Source organism: Pan paniscus, chromosome 8 (assembly GCF_029289425.2).
Source record: "Pan paniscus chromosome 8, NHGRI_mPanPan1-v2.0_pri, whole genome shotgun sequence".
Lineage (NCBI taxonomy): Eukaryota > Metazoa > Chordata > Mammalia > Primates > Hominidae > Pan > Pan paniscus.
The window spans coordinates 58,712,653-58,727,048 of NC_073257.2; the positions used below are offsets into that span (position 1 = coordinate 58,712,653).

General features: G+C 42.3%; 1 pseudogene; it reads right to left on the reverse strand.

The window, feature by feature from the left end:
• Positions 1 to 14,396, reverse strand: part of LOC103784189 (arf-GAP with GTPase, ANK repeat and PH domain-containing protein 5-like) — a 63,776-nt pseudogene that overhangs the window by 19,459 nt on the left and 29,921 nt on the right.

Here is a 14,396-nt window from a genome sequence, read left to right on the forward strand (position 1 = left end):
TAGCTAATAAAAAGTTTAACTGTTGCATATATGAGCCATGATCCATTAGTATTCTCTCATTCTGCATTTACACATAGCTTACTTTAATTATCAGACTCTAAGAGCTAACAGCTCTAAGAACTACTTCCTGACCAGACACCTATCTCTAGATGCAACAGAATCCCTGTAAGCATCTTGAACCACACTTAGTGGTTATCTACTAATATGTCACTAAAAACAAAACAAAATTGAAAAACAGTCTTTACACAACTGGAAAGTAACCTATCTTAAATTTTTTTTTTTTTTTTTTTGAGATGGAGTCTCACTCTGTCACCTAGGCTCGAGTGCAGTGGTGGGATCTCAGCTCAGTGCAACCTCTGCCTCCCAGGTTCAACCAATTCTTCAGCCTTAGCCTCCTGACTAGTTGGGACCACAGGCATGTGCCACCATGCCTAGCAATTTTTTTTTTTTTTTTTTGTATTTTTAGTAGAGACAGAGTTACACTGTGTTAGCCAGGATGGTCTTGATCTCCTAACCTCGTGATCCACCCATCTCAGCCTCCCAAAGAGCTGGGATTACAGGTGTAAGCCACAGAGCCTGGCCTAAATTTTGATGTTAAAATGAGTATACAAACCTAATTGGACATGGTGTCTGCAGCACAAAAAATCATTTTTTTTTTTCCCTAAAAAGAGGCCAGAATAATAAAAGCCCCAAGAGGGACTTGGGCCATGCTTTGTTTCCTACACTGCCTCTGCCTTTGATGCTGGAAGGGCCTTGTAGGCAAAAGTTCCTACCACTGAAGAGTGAGGGACATGGAATAGCTTTTCTTTTACTGCTTCCATGCTCTCTAGGTGTGAGAAGCCCATGGCTCTGGAAGGAACTGGGAAATACAATTCTGATATGTTTTGGATATGTTGCCCCTCCAAGTCTCATGTTAACATGTGACCCTTAATGTTGGAGATAGGGCCTAGTGGGAGGTGTTTGGGTAATGGTAGTGGATTCCTTATGAATAGCTTGGTCCCATCCCCATGGTAATAAGCAAATTCTCATTATGGTAATTTAAAAGACTGTGGTACTGGCCAGGTGCGGTGGCTGAAGCCTGTAATCCCAGCACTTTGGGAGGCTGAAGCGGGTAGATCACTTGAGGTCAGGAGTTTCAGACCAGCCTGGCCAACATGGTGAAACCCTGTCTCTACCAAAAATACAGAAATTAGCCAGGTGTTATGGTGCCCACCTATAGTCCCAACTACTCGGGAGGCTGAGGCAGGAGAATTGCTTGAACCTGGGAGATGGAGGTTGTAGTGAGCCAAGATCGTGCCATTGCACTCCAGCCTGGGCAACAGAGTGAGACTCCATTTCAACAACAACAAAAAAGAGTGTGGTACCTTCCCCCTTCCCCTCTCTCCTCCCTCTTTCACCGTGTGGAAACACCTGCTTCCCCTTTGCCTTTTATCATGATTGTAAGTTTGCTGAGGCCCTCACCAGAAGCAGATGTTAAAGCCATGTTTCTACAGCCTGAAAATCTTTGAGCCAATTAAACCTTTTTGTTATAAATTACCCAGCCTTAGGTATCTCTTTATAGTAATGTAAAAAATGAAGACAAATTCTAACCAGAAATAACTGACTCAAGATGGGCAAAGTCTACTCAAACTATAAAAACAAAGGTTACAAACTCCCGTGTTTTACTGTGCTGCATTACTTCGCATATTATTATAGAACCCTCACTTGTATTCTTGCTGTTTAAGTCAACTGGAAAACTTGGCTGTGTATGGCTTGTTGGCAAATAAATGAGGATTTAACATAACATTAAGGGAAATAAGCAGGAGTAGGGCATGTTTAAATTTACATTACATCAAATGAAAAAGTTAATAACCTAAAACTTTTGAGTAGCATGAACTTGGATGTGGTAAATGAATGTGGTCAGAGGACTGTGTAAGAGGAGGCCCAAATCACAGATTCAATCCCTGATGATAAACAACTATGTTTTTTTATTTGTTTAAATGAAAACCAAGCTGAAGCCTAAGTTCTATCATTCATCTTTAAAATGTACTTTTTGGAGCAAGGGAAAAGGGATTATAAATAAAGATAAATCCATTAATTATAAATAAAGATAAATCCAAGAATTATAAAGAGAAATCCATGACTCCTCCATCACATGACAAATTAATTGTGTTGATAAAAAGATGGCAAAATGTATAAACAAAAAGGTTACACGTTTTCACTAACATCATAACAACTAAAGGAAAGTATATCACATATTAAAATAAGACAAGTGAACATGTGAAAAGGTGAAAAATTTAAACCAATATGAGTTTTTCTAAATACTTTCTATAACCTGATCAAACAAGAGCTTTTATTCTTTCTCTTGGCGGAAAAAACAATGTCGTCTCACCATCTGTTTGAGAGTTCCTCTGGAATATTGTGCTTGCCTCTGGATTGGCAGAAGGGTTAAACTCCAAAGCTATATGCATAGAGGAAGAAAAGAAAAAAAGAGGTAACCATTGATAAAAATTTAACAACTCGTTTATTCGACTGCTGCATTTAGGCTATTTCACTATCTCTACTTTGATTCTTATCCACTGAAATGAATGTATAGACATAAGATAGAGCCAGGCAAGATGGCACATGCTTGTAGTCCCAGCTACTCAGGAGGCTGAGATGGGAAAATCACTTGAACCCAGGTCAGGAAGTTGAGGCCAGCATGAGTAACACAATGACACCCTCCTTTATTTAAAAAAAAAAAAAGAAGAGGTAAATTTTGGCTTTGAGTTGTGTAAAATCAACTTTGCATAAAATAAATCAAGATGGCAGTAAGTTTTAAAAGACAGGTCTATTTTATAGGCAAAATATAAGATGTATTCTAGAGTTTTTAAAATTTTTAAAAAGTAAATCCATCATATCTGTCACTTCCATTTCATTCTGAGGACACAGAACCTTAGTTCTCTTGAGTAGCTGTCTTCCATAGTCATGTGATATCTCTAAGTTTTCATTTCTTCATTAGCAATACATAGGGAGAACATACACAGGCCTTATTTGTATTGGAAAGGGCCAAGTGAGACATACATAAACTGTGTTGTAATCCTAAAGAATGACAATGAAGAGCCATTTTTGGGCTCTCATCCAACACTACCCATCTACTAACTGGTGTGTAACATCCATCAGGCTTTACTAACATCACCAAGCAGAGTATAAGTTTACACAAGTACTTACATGCTTTGTGTAGAAAGGTACAATCAATTAATTCACATAATACATTTGTTTATTCTAAAGCAATCCTTAAATATCTTGAAATGTGAAGATAGTACTTCCAAGTTACAAAGTCACACTCATGAGTCTTAATTATCCTACCTCTTTAAAAATTAAGAGCCCAACCAAAGTTTAAATAGAAGAGCTATAAGACATTTCCTCTACAGTAATGAAATCTCTGGCATTTAAATGAAACCAATAAGCCAACTGGATTTAATATGTTTATGATGCAATGTTTTCTATTTTGAAAATTTCAGTTTTTATTCAAGAACCATATTATTACCCAGAATTACTTTTACTTAGATTCATCTCTTTGCAAAATTTTAGAGGCAAACCAACTAATTGTTTTCTCTTTTCTACCGGCTCCCATCCCCTGTCTCTGCCAGCAGTGTAGAGACTAAAAAACTCCAACTTTCTTTCCTTTTTTTTTTGTGACACGGAGTCTCGCTCTGTCACCCAGGCTGGAGTGCATTGGCGTGATCTCTGCTCACTGCAACCTCCACCTCCCAGGTCCAAGCAATTCTCCTGCCTCAGCCTTGTGAGTAGCTGGAACTACAGTCATGCGCCACTACGCCCAGCTAATTTTCATATTTTTTGTTTAGTAGAGACAGTGTTTCACCATGTTGGCCAGGCTGGTCTCGAACTCCTGACCTCAGGTGATCCACCTGCCACGGCCTCCCAAAGTGCTGGGATTACAGGCATGAGCCACCAAGCCCAGCCAAAACTGTAACTTTCTTATCTTTGAACAAGATGCTATTGTCAGGAGGGGAAGGGACAAAGGCGGAGCCACGGCAACAAACACTCTTACAGGGAAGGTCTGACATTTTAACCTGCAATCTTTATATTACACATTAAAAGTCTACATTGACGTTTCATGTCTTTTGAAAGTTTTGACCATGAACCAATCCCCACCTCTCTTTTAGAACAAGGAGGTAAATAAAGTCTGTTAAGTCACCAGAATAAATCTGGAGACACATTTTCTGTTAAAGTAAGAATTTTAAAGTAATCAGAGCCTCATAGGTAATAAAGCGGCCCATTAAGAATACCATATAGCCTCTCCCGTGGCAACCTCCATTCTGATTTTAAATAAGAAATCCCCAAATATTTGAATAGGAACTGTCCTGAGATTTGGCTACTTTAACAAACGAAACAATTAGGCACTTACCTGGTTCCTTCACTTAGGTACCATCTGGATAGGTACAAAGAAAAAATAAGATGGGTACTGAAAAGTTGGGATATCTGAGTTTTTATTGAGAAAAGGAAGAGAATAGCTCAAAGAAGCCTAAACAAAGTCCCACAGGATAATAAACAGAGCTACAGACACTGTTGTCTCACCATCTGTTTGAGAGTTCCTCTGGAATATTGTGCTTGACTCTGGATTGGCAGAAAGGTTAAACTCCAAAGCTATATGTATAGAGGGAGAAAAGAAAAAAGATATAATCATTTATAAAAATTTATCAACTCATTTATTCAACTGCTGCTTATTCGACAAGAGCCATAAATAAATGGTCCCATGCCAGGCTGGGAGAATGAGATGAGAGAGCAAGAACTGGGCGATTGGGAGGGGAGGCGAAAAGAAACTGACTGGACTCGGTGGGGAAAGACTAAGGGGTGGGAATTCAAGGCAGAGCCAGCTTTTGTTCCTGGCCAGCCCCCGGGAAAGCTGGCTACAAGCAGAAAGGAGCTCGAAGTGGGGGATGCCTCAAAGGGAACCTTGGGGACAGCAGCAGCCAGAGGCAAACCGAGGGTAGATGGCACCTATCACCTCCTTACCTTCAGGCATCTCCCGGTCATGAATGTGGTGCATGTGGAGGTCCTCACCAACTTCAACAGTCACCTCAGCAGGCTGTACAGCAGCAGCCATGGGCGCTCCTGCCATCCTGTCACCAGTTCCTGCCTCATAGATCTCAGATTCAGAGGGACACACCGACCCCTGCTGCTGGTCAAACTCGAGGCTGACGCTAGGGTGCACACGACAGGTCAGTATGTTCCCCATGGGACGCCTCTACTGTCTGCCACCACCTGTGCCTCTGCTCACAGCTTTGGCCACACACTCCCGCTGTCCTAGGCCGAGGCTATGCTGCACTTGCAGAGATGGTCTTCCCGCTCCTCGCCTGCCCACCTCACAGCGCGGCCCCGGGCACCAGCCTTGGCCCCGGCCCCGGCCCCGGCCCCGGCTAGGGCTGCGGGCCAAGGCCCGCACCCTGCTGCCTCCCCTTAGTTGACTTGTCTGGGAGGGTGAAGACCAGCCGGCTTATTTAATAGGTTGTGAACCCAACAAGCGCTGAGAGACACAACAACTGCCTGAAGAGAGAACAGACGGAGCTCCTCCTCCTTCTGTAGTCACCTACAGACTGAAGCCCACTGGTCCCAGGTGGGAGCCCAGGCATGTGGCACACAATGCCCCACCCCACACTTCACAATGCCCTCCCCGACAGCTCACAGTGCCCCACCCTGCCTGCCACCCCTCCCCAACAGCTCAGAATGCCCCTGCCTTGGCTGCCCCACCCTGTGGCTTATGATGATGCTGCTCTCCTGGCCCCTCGTGCAGTGCCAGTGGGACTAAGGTTTTCATTCATCACCAGCTTCCTGAGATTTTAGTCCTAAGAAAAGCACAGGGTAGTTCATTACTTGAAGCCATCTTCCTCTATGAGTTCTATACAAAGCCTCAGTAGAGTGGGTCCCATTAGCAACCAAGTTGAACAACTTTTATTTGCTGACTGAATATAGATACACCTGAATTGTTGACTGCTTTTGTAACTAAACACTCCTCTCCTGTCTTCCAACGAGTGGTCATTTTTGTCCGCAACTTGACCACAGCAATCCCTGGGGCCCTAGCTCTACTCTCAATAAAGAGTTATGGCTGTGTGTGTTGAATGACACCTTAGGACCCATCCTGCCTCCACCTCCTTCTCCATAAAATAGAAACCTAACTCGTCCCTCCAAGCTCTGAAATGCTGAAACTTACCAACTCCCTTTTCTCCCCGCTATTTCTTCCTTCCATGGCAGGGACTTTCAGATTTTCTTTCTTTTACTAACAAGGCACTAAGCATGATTTTCTCATACAAAATCGAGAGCCATAAAGTGGCTTACCACAGTCCTGTTTCAATAAAGATGAATACTCGACATCTGGCAAGTAGTGTGTGCCTGACAGTGTCCCCACTGTGCTATGCTCATTTAACCCTCAGAAACAATCTCATGTTACAGATTTTACAGAAGTTGTTGAGATGGAGAAGGTAAGTAACCTCCCCAAGGTCACATGACTGCTAAGGGTGGGGCCATAGTTTGATCCCAGGGTAGTCTGAATTCCCCAATTGCTTAAGCATGATTATCAGAAAGTATAGCAGTCTGTTTTCACACTGATATAAAGAAATACCTGAGGTTGGGTAATTTTTAAAGGAAAGAGGTTTAATTGACTCAGTTTCACAAGGCTGGGGAGGCCTCAGGAAACTTACAATCATGGCAGAGGGGGAAGTACTTCAGGAAACTTACAGTCATGGCAGAAGGGCAGGTCCGACTTACATGGTGGCCACACAGAGAGTGGGAACATGTGAAGGAGCAACTGTCAAACATGTATAAAACCATCAGATCTCAGCTGGGCACGGTGGCTCACACTTGTAACCCTAGTACTTTGGGAGGCCAAGGCAGGTGGATCAACTGAGGTCAGGAGTTTGAGACCAGCCTAGCTAATGTAGTGAAATCCTGTCATTACTAAAAATACAAAAATTAGCTGGGTGTGGTGGTGCATGCCTGTAATCCCAGCTACTCAGGAGGCTGAGGCAGGAGAATCACTGGAACTCAAGAGGCAGAGACTGCAGTGAGCCAAGATCATGCCATGGCACTCCTGCCATGAGCATGGCAGACTCCATCCCAACAACAGAGCAAGACTCCATCCCAAAAAACAAAACAAAACCCTATAAGATCTCATGAGGACTTACTGAATATCACAAGAACAGCATGAGGATAACTGCCCCCATGATCCAATCACCTCCCCCTAGGCCCCTCCCTCGACACATCAGGATTATGGGGATTGTAATTCATGATGAGATTTGGGTGGGGACATGGCAAAACCATATCAGAAAGTAAAGGTAGAAGTCAAGCTTGGATGGGAAATGACATTGTAGATTATTATTATTATTATTATTTTGAGACGAAGTTTTGCTCTTGTTGCCGAGTGAAATTGTTTCTCTAATTTCATTTTCAGATTGTGTCTTGTAGATGTATAGAAATACAATTGATAAATGATTCTGGCTATTAACGTTTTATGCTTCAACCTTGCTGAACACTATTTTTTTTTTTTTTTGAGACGGAGTTTCACTCTTGTTGCCCAGGCTGGAGTGCAATGGCATGATCTTGGCTTACTGCAACCTCCGCCTCCCGGGCTCAAGCAATTCTCCTGCCTCAGCCTCCCAAGTAGTTGGGATTGCAGGCAGGTGCCACCATGCCCAGCTAATTTTGTATTTTTAGTAGAGACGGGGTTTCTGCACGTTGGTCACGCCCGCCTCAGCCTCCCAAAGTGCTAGGACTACAGGCATGAGCCATCGTGCCCAGTCAGATTCGTATATTTTTAAAAGAATTTTTTTTTTTGTTTTTTTTGAGACAGAGTCTCACTCTGTTGCCCAGGCAGTGGCACAATCATTGCTCACTGCAACCTCCACCTCCTGGGTCCAGGTGATTCTCATTCAAGTGCCTAAGCCTCCCAAGTAGCTGGGATTACAGGAGACCACCCCCATGCTCAGCTAATGTTTGTCTTTTTAGTAGAGATGGGGTTTCACCATGTTGTTCAGGTTGATCTCGAACTCCTGACCTCAGGTGATCCACCTGCCTTGGCCTCCCAAAGTGCTGGGATTGCAGGCGTGAGCCACCACTCCCGAACAGAGCGACATTTTTTTGATGTGGATTTTAAAATGCCTCCCTTTCTTTCAACATTGATTAAGTCCCTTCTACATGCCAGGCATTGTATGTGTGAAATAGTCCCAACTCTCAATGAGTGTAGGCAGATACACAAACAAAGGCTTAAGGAGGTCAGTTTTCTCAGACCAAACTGCTGGAAAGTATATGAACCTGGGATACAAACCCACCTCTATTTGACCTCAAATTTGATGCTGGGGTGGTTTTAATTTTTTTCTGGGAATTTCAGTCATTGAACCATGAAGAGGTGAAAAGTCTCTGTCAGATGTGCGTGTAGTGGTCTGTATAATAAAGACTGAAGGAAGCAACCCAACCAATTAAGAGACTTTCTCTAAAGGCAGAGTAATGCTAAGGGAAGTGGCAGTGACAAAAATGGAGGAAAAAGTCTGTGATCATTTGGGAGACAGAATAGGAAGTGCTTGGTCATGAGATGTGAAAGAAGAGGGGAAGTAGATGGAAAACAGAGCTGCTCAGGCTCTGCTGGGGAAGACTGGGTGTGTAGCAGTGCCTTCCTCCTGGCCGAGAATGTAGGAAGAGAAATAGGTAAGGAGGAAAAGATAGTTTTTTACTCTCAGTGTCACATTAAAATGGAACTCTCTGCTCAAAAGTTGAATATAAATCTCTGTAGGCTAAGTCCATTTGTGACATCCCAACATATGTTTTCAAAAATAGCATACATACTAAATGAAGCCATTAAGCATAACTGGGGAAATTTCCTAAAATTTACACGCTAAAAAATCACCATTTTTCATTTATTACTTTCATGGAGCAACTTTGAATCTATGGTTACAGCAAGTGAGGCACCTTGTATAAAATAAAGCTAATACATGAAAAAAAACCATTTAAAATTCTATTGTTCTCAGAGAATGGAGAAAGCAATTGAAGCCATGGGCATGGAGGTGACTGCCTTGAGAAGTTGTGTATAGTAAGGAGAACTGGGAAGAAAGAAGACCTGGAGAATAGGGTGATTTACACGGCATTAAGTGAAGCTTGCAAAAGTGAGCACTGGGAGTCAAGAGACATGTATGAATCAGGAATGGCTGCTCCTGTGAGTTGTTAGAAAGGAGATGATGCCTTCTTTTCATATCTATAACAGTAGCACCTAGCACAGTGCCTGTTCAATAGGTACTCGACATGTATTATCCCAATGCAGAGTCAGATTTTGCCAGGAGGGCAGGAAAGCTACAAATTAGCTATGGCAACTTAGTGATTGGGCTTGTGTGTCTGTGTGAGCGAGCTGGATGTCAGGCAGTGGGTAAAGTAGTGAACTGGAGGTGAGAAAACAATGACACAAACTCAGGGCTTCTCTTCCCAAGTATTTGGCTGAGAAGAGAGATGTAGTATTAAAGGGAGATATGTGGTAAAGGAAGCCTTTTATTTCAAGATTCAACAAAAGCGTGAGTATACTTCTATGTTAAAGGGAAAGAGCCAACAGAGAAAACACATTTTTGAGGTTAGAAGAGAAGGAAGAACTAATGCAGAAGGGCCCCAAAGGGCACAGGTGCGTGCAATCCGGATCAGGGACAGATTAGCTTTGGACTCCTACAAAAGCAAGAAGGGAGAAAGGACAATGTGACACTAGAGATATTTCTGGTAAAGGAAAGGTTTAGAAAAAGATCTTTTGATGACCTTTATTTTAACCGAATTTTTTTTTTTTTTTTTTTGTTTTTTGAGATGGAGTCTTGCTCTGTCACCCAGGCTGGAGTGCAGTGGCACGATCTCGGCTCACTGCAACCTCTGCCTCCTGGGTTCATGCCATTCTCCTGCCTCAGCCTCCTGATTAGCTGGGACTACAGGTACCCGTTACCATGTCCGGCTAATTTTTTGTATTTTTAGTAAAGACAGGGTTTCAATGTGTTAGCCAGGATGGTCTCCATCTCTTGACTTCGTCATGTGCCCGCCTTGGCCTCCCAAAGTCTGGGATTACAGGCATGAGCCACTGAACCCGGCTACAGACTTAAAAAAAAAAAAATACTGTGGGAAAAAGGATATTATGTATAGAAAAGTCTACACTTCTTGATACAACTAACTAAAAAAAGCCTGATACACTAAACAAAACCCAAATAATGTCTTCCCTAAAAGTGGGTAACTTGAAAAGCAATTCGAGCAAAAATCAAGGAGTTCAATTATAAATAAGTATATCAACAAAGTGAAAGATGGGTTTAATTTTTCCCACAAAAAGTTAAAAGAAATAACAGCAGTTTTAGAGGAAGAGGAAAAAATAATAAGAAAATTATATGCAGTTGCAAAATGTGTGACTATTTACAAACTCTAACATATAACTACAAAACGGACCAGAAGAATCATTATCATAGGAAGCAAAGGGTCATTTCAAAAATCAGAGGAGGGATGATTCATATTTAATTTAATTCTGTGGAAAAAATTTAAGTAACGTTTGAGGACAAAAATAGGTGATATGTTGAAATGCGGGAAACCACAGTGGAAGGAAAAATAATTCAAGAAAGCTCAGTTTCAGTAACCAGTATCTAGTAAAATCTTCAGGACCTAGAGGCTACAATCTGCATTAATAGTGTCTGAAGATCTAGAAATGTCATTAAATACCATTTTGGATAATTCTTGTAGACTTGAGATGATATCTACTTAAAGTTACAAAATAGAGCCCGTATTTCTGTATTCACTAAAGAAAACAATTGGATATGGAAAAGAAACTAACATGCTATGCCACAATCTCTAAAGATTAGGGAAGTTTCAGCTTAAAGCAAGAATAATCACAATAAAGTTTTATAACCCTTTGCAAGCATATATGAAAAACTTACAAAAAGCTTGTAATGATCTTTTCTTAAGCTAAGAGAACAGAAAAAATGAGAAAAATTAAATTATAAAATGAAACTTTGGTTTAGAGGTAAGAAACATTTGATGACAGTCAAGAGATCAGGGTTGTACACTGTATTATGTGAATGTTGTGACTCATTGGTTTCATCCTGGATATCATAACTTGACATTTTGTAAAAGTGATTTTTCATGGGAGTTTTTTCAGGTGCCCTATAAAGTCCTGTCCCATGAGAAGCGAATAATAGTTTTCCATATTCTTGAGATATCTTAATGAATAGCATCTTCTACAGTCTTCCATTGTTTAGTCCTTGGAGAGACACTCATTAGTGACTGTTAAGGTACCTGAGTTATTAGGTGCCTGTAGACTATGCCCAGTGATATGTGCATTAGGTACATGCTCCCTAGCTGCGTTGACACTGACTGAAGCTGTGAGGTTTCATAATGACATGTCAGCCAAATACATATGCTCAGATTTACCATTTATCAAGAGGTCTTCACACTATCAATTATGCAATTATCATTCTACATACAGGCAGTGATAAAGGGAGTAAAAAACCACAGCCATGGATCGGGAGACCAATGTACCTCCAGGAGTCCAGTGGGTCCAGAAGCCCTTTGGATGTTGGTCAGAGGCTCCTCTTGGGCAGAGATCACAGCAGCAGCCAACAGGTCTGGTGAAATCCTTAAGAGTTCTCATGGACAAAGTTTGTGAAGGCATCTTAGACAAGATCTTGTCTTTGCTGGTTTTATGATCCTCTGCAGATGGGTCTATTCTCATTATCTCAGCCACCTTTCACTTCCTATCAGTTCAGTTCAGGTCTCTCATGATCCCAGGCAGCAGTAGTTGTTATCACGTGAGTTCATTCATATATGTTTATCTCTTTGGGGATGGGGGGACAACTTCACTGTGGACTTAATTCTACTGGAGATGAGTGACCCCATTTTAAGACAACAGGATCACAAATTATTATCACATATCAGCAGGGCAGACAATAGCTATGACCTGGGGCTGAAAGCAGGTAACTCCCTTTATTCTGCAAACATTGTCTTGATTATGGTGCCAGTTGCTGTGAGGGATTTCCTTTCCACCACCTGTTTTTCACAAGGTTTGAGTCTGAACTGCTAACATTCTACTGATTTCTGGGGGGAAGGGACTGACTGCACCATCCTAGCCTGTCAGAGCCCTTGCCCCAGTACTTCCACTTTAAGAGTTTTCCACCTTGTCCAGAACTACAGTGCATTAATCCCCTCATTTTCTCTCTTAAGAGAATAAACAGGTCAGGCGCAGTGGCTCACACCTGTAATCCCAGCACTTTGGGAGGCTGAGGCGGGTGGATCATCTGAGGTCAGGAGTTCGAGACCAGCTTCGCCTACATAGTGAAACCTCGTCTCCACTAAAAAAAAAAAATCACAAATATTAGCCGGGCATGGTGGCAGGTGCCTGTAATCCCAGCTACTCGGGAGGCTGAGGCAGGAGAATCCCTTGAACCCGGGAGGCAGAGGTTGCAGTGAGCCAAGACTGTGCCACAGCAGTCCAGCCTGGGCGACAGAGTGAGAGTCCCTCTCAAAAAAAAAAAAAAAAAGAGAGAGAGAATAAACAACCCATGTCAAGTACACACCCACATCCCTCTTATCCCAAATACCAAACACACAAAAATCCAACCTGTCTCCTTCTACCTAAGCAATTTTAGATAGTCACTTTCTCATAATTACCTTAAGCTCCCTGACTTGCTGCTCGTCCTTTCTCTGGCAAAATCTCATCCTTGGATGAGCCCGACTTTGTGTTTGCTCAATGACACCACTCACCTGAACCAGAAAAAATATCAAAAAGTGGTCAGAGATATCATCATAAATTCAAATTACTTACACAAAAAATTGGCCCTAAATGTTTCCAGAAATCAATAAAAGTTTTGTTTCTCCAATGACATCATTTCTTCAGAAACCCAACGTGTATAACCTATTTTTTCTATGTTCTTCTAACATGTATTCAACTTCTCTCATCTGATATCTTGCCAAATCATTCAAAGAGAAAATATATCCCATTAGGCAAGAGCCGACCATATTCCCATCACCTGAGAAAATCACATGCACAGGATGCGCCCACCTCACCTTTCTCTGCCTCATCATGTCAGAAAAAGTACCCCTCCTTTTGTCACAAGGCAAATCTGAGATAAAAGATTTAGATGGCCTGTAATTCCAGCACTTGGGGAGACCAATGCAGGCAGATTATTTGAGTCTAAGAGTTCAAAAGAAGCCTAAGCAACTTAGGGAAACTGCATCTCTCAAACAAATACAAACCATTAGCCTAGCATGGTGGTGTGGTGGCACATGCCTGTAGTCCCAGCTACTCAGGGTGGGGAGCACTGAGGTGGGAGGATCACCTGAGCTGGAAGGTTGTGGCTGCAGTGAGCCGTGATCACGTCACTGCACTCCAGCTAGGGTAACAGATATTTTTAAAAGGATCTTCTCAGTTAAAAATAATCAAATAAACAGGTGGCCATGAGGCTGAGGTGGCTGCAGTGCACTCAATTCCTCCTTAAATAACCCAAAACTTGACTCAGTGTAAATAATAAAAGGAAACTTAAGCTTAAGCAATCAGAAACCACCAACTAACATCTAACTAGAGACCTTCCACTGTAATGTTCCAAATGAGGCCACTGCTCCACTTTACCCAATCAAGTATTTTCTTTTTCTTCCACATTCACCATATAAAATTCTTCCCCCACCCTCCCTAAGCCTCTCTGTTGGACCTCTGAGCTGCTTGCAGTCTGGGGCTGCCTAGTTTATACATTTCGGAATGCTCAAATATATTTTCTAATGTTTCAAAGTGGCTCTGGTGTAGGAGGTTGTTGGTGGAGTGACCCGAGAGTATACAGGAATTGAGGGCATATGAGATCTCTGGACTCTGCACTCCATTTTGCTGTACACTCAAAACTACTCTAAAATAATAATATATCTTTAAAAATCTATAACTATCATGTAGCCCTTTTCAAGTCTCCAACTGGTTGGAGCCAGTTCGATTAAAGCTCAGGAAAAAAACTGCTTAATAAGCTAGTTCTGACCCAACTGGCAAGAAGCGGCAGGAAAGACCCAGGCCAGGGGAGCATATTGCACATACATGCACCAGGAAACTGGAGGAAGCTTGGAGGCCCTTTAGCCTGGTCCTGAGCCCGCTGAAACTGCAGTTACAGGCACAGATGCCTGGGGCACCAGTCTGAATCTGCCAACATCCAAGGCCACATGAACACAAATGCGCAGTCTCCTCTGCGATCGGTAGCTAAGGATGTTAGGCCATGATTGGACTAGGATGGGAGATGAACTGAGAACTATGGATTCTGTAGGTTGTTGTTGTCTCTTCCCACCCCCAAGCAACAAGTGATGAACACACACACACACACACACACACACACACACACACACACACATCCCGTAGTGACTAACAGGATCTCCCTCCAGGGGATTTGCAG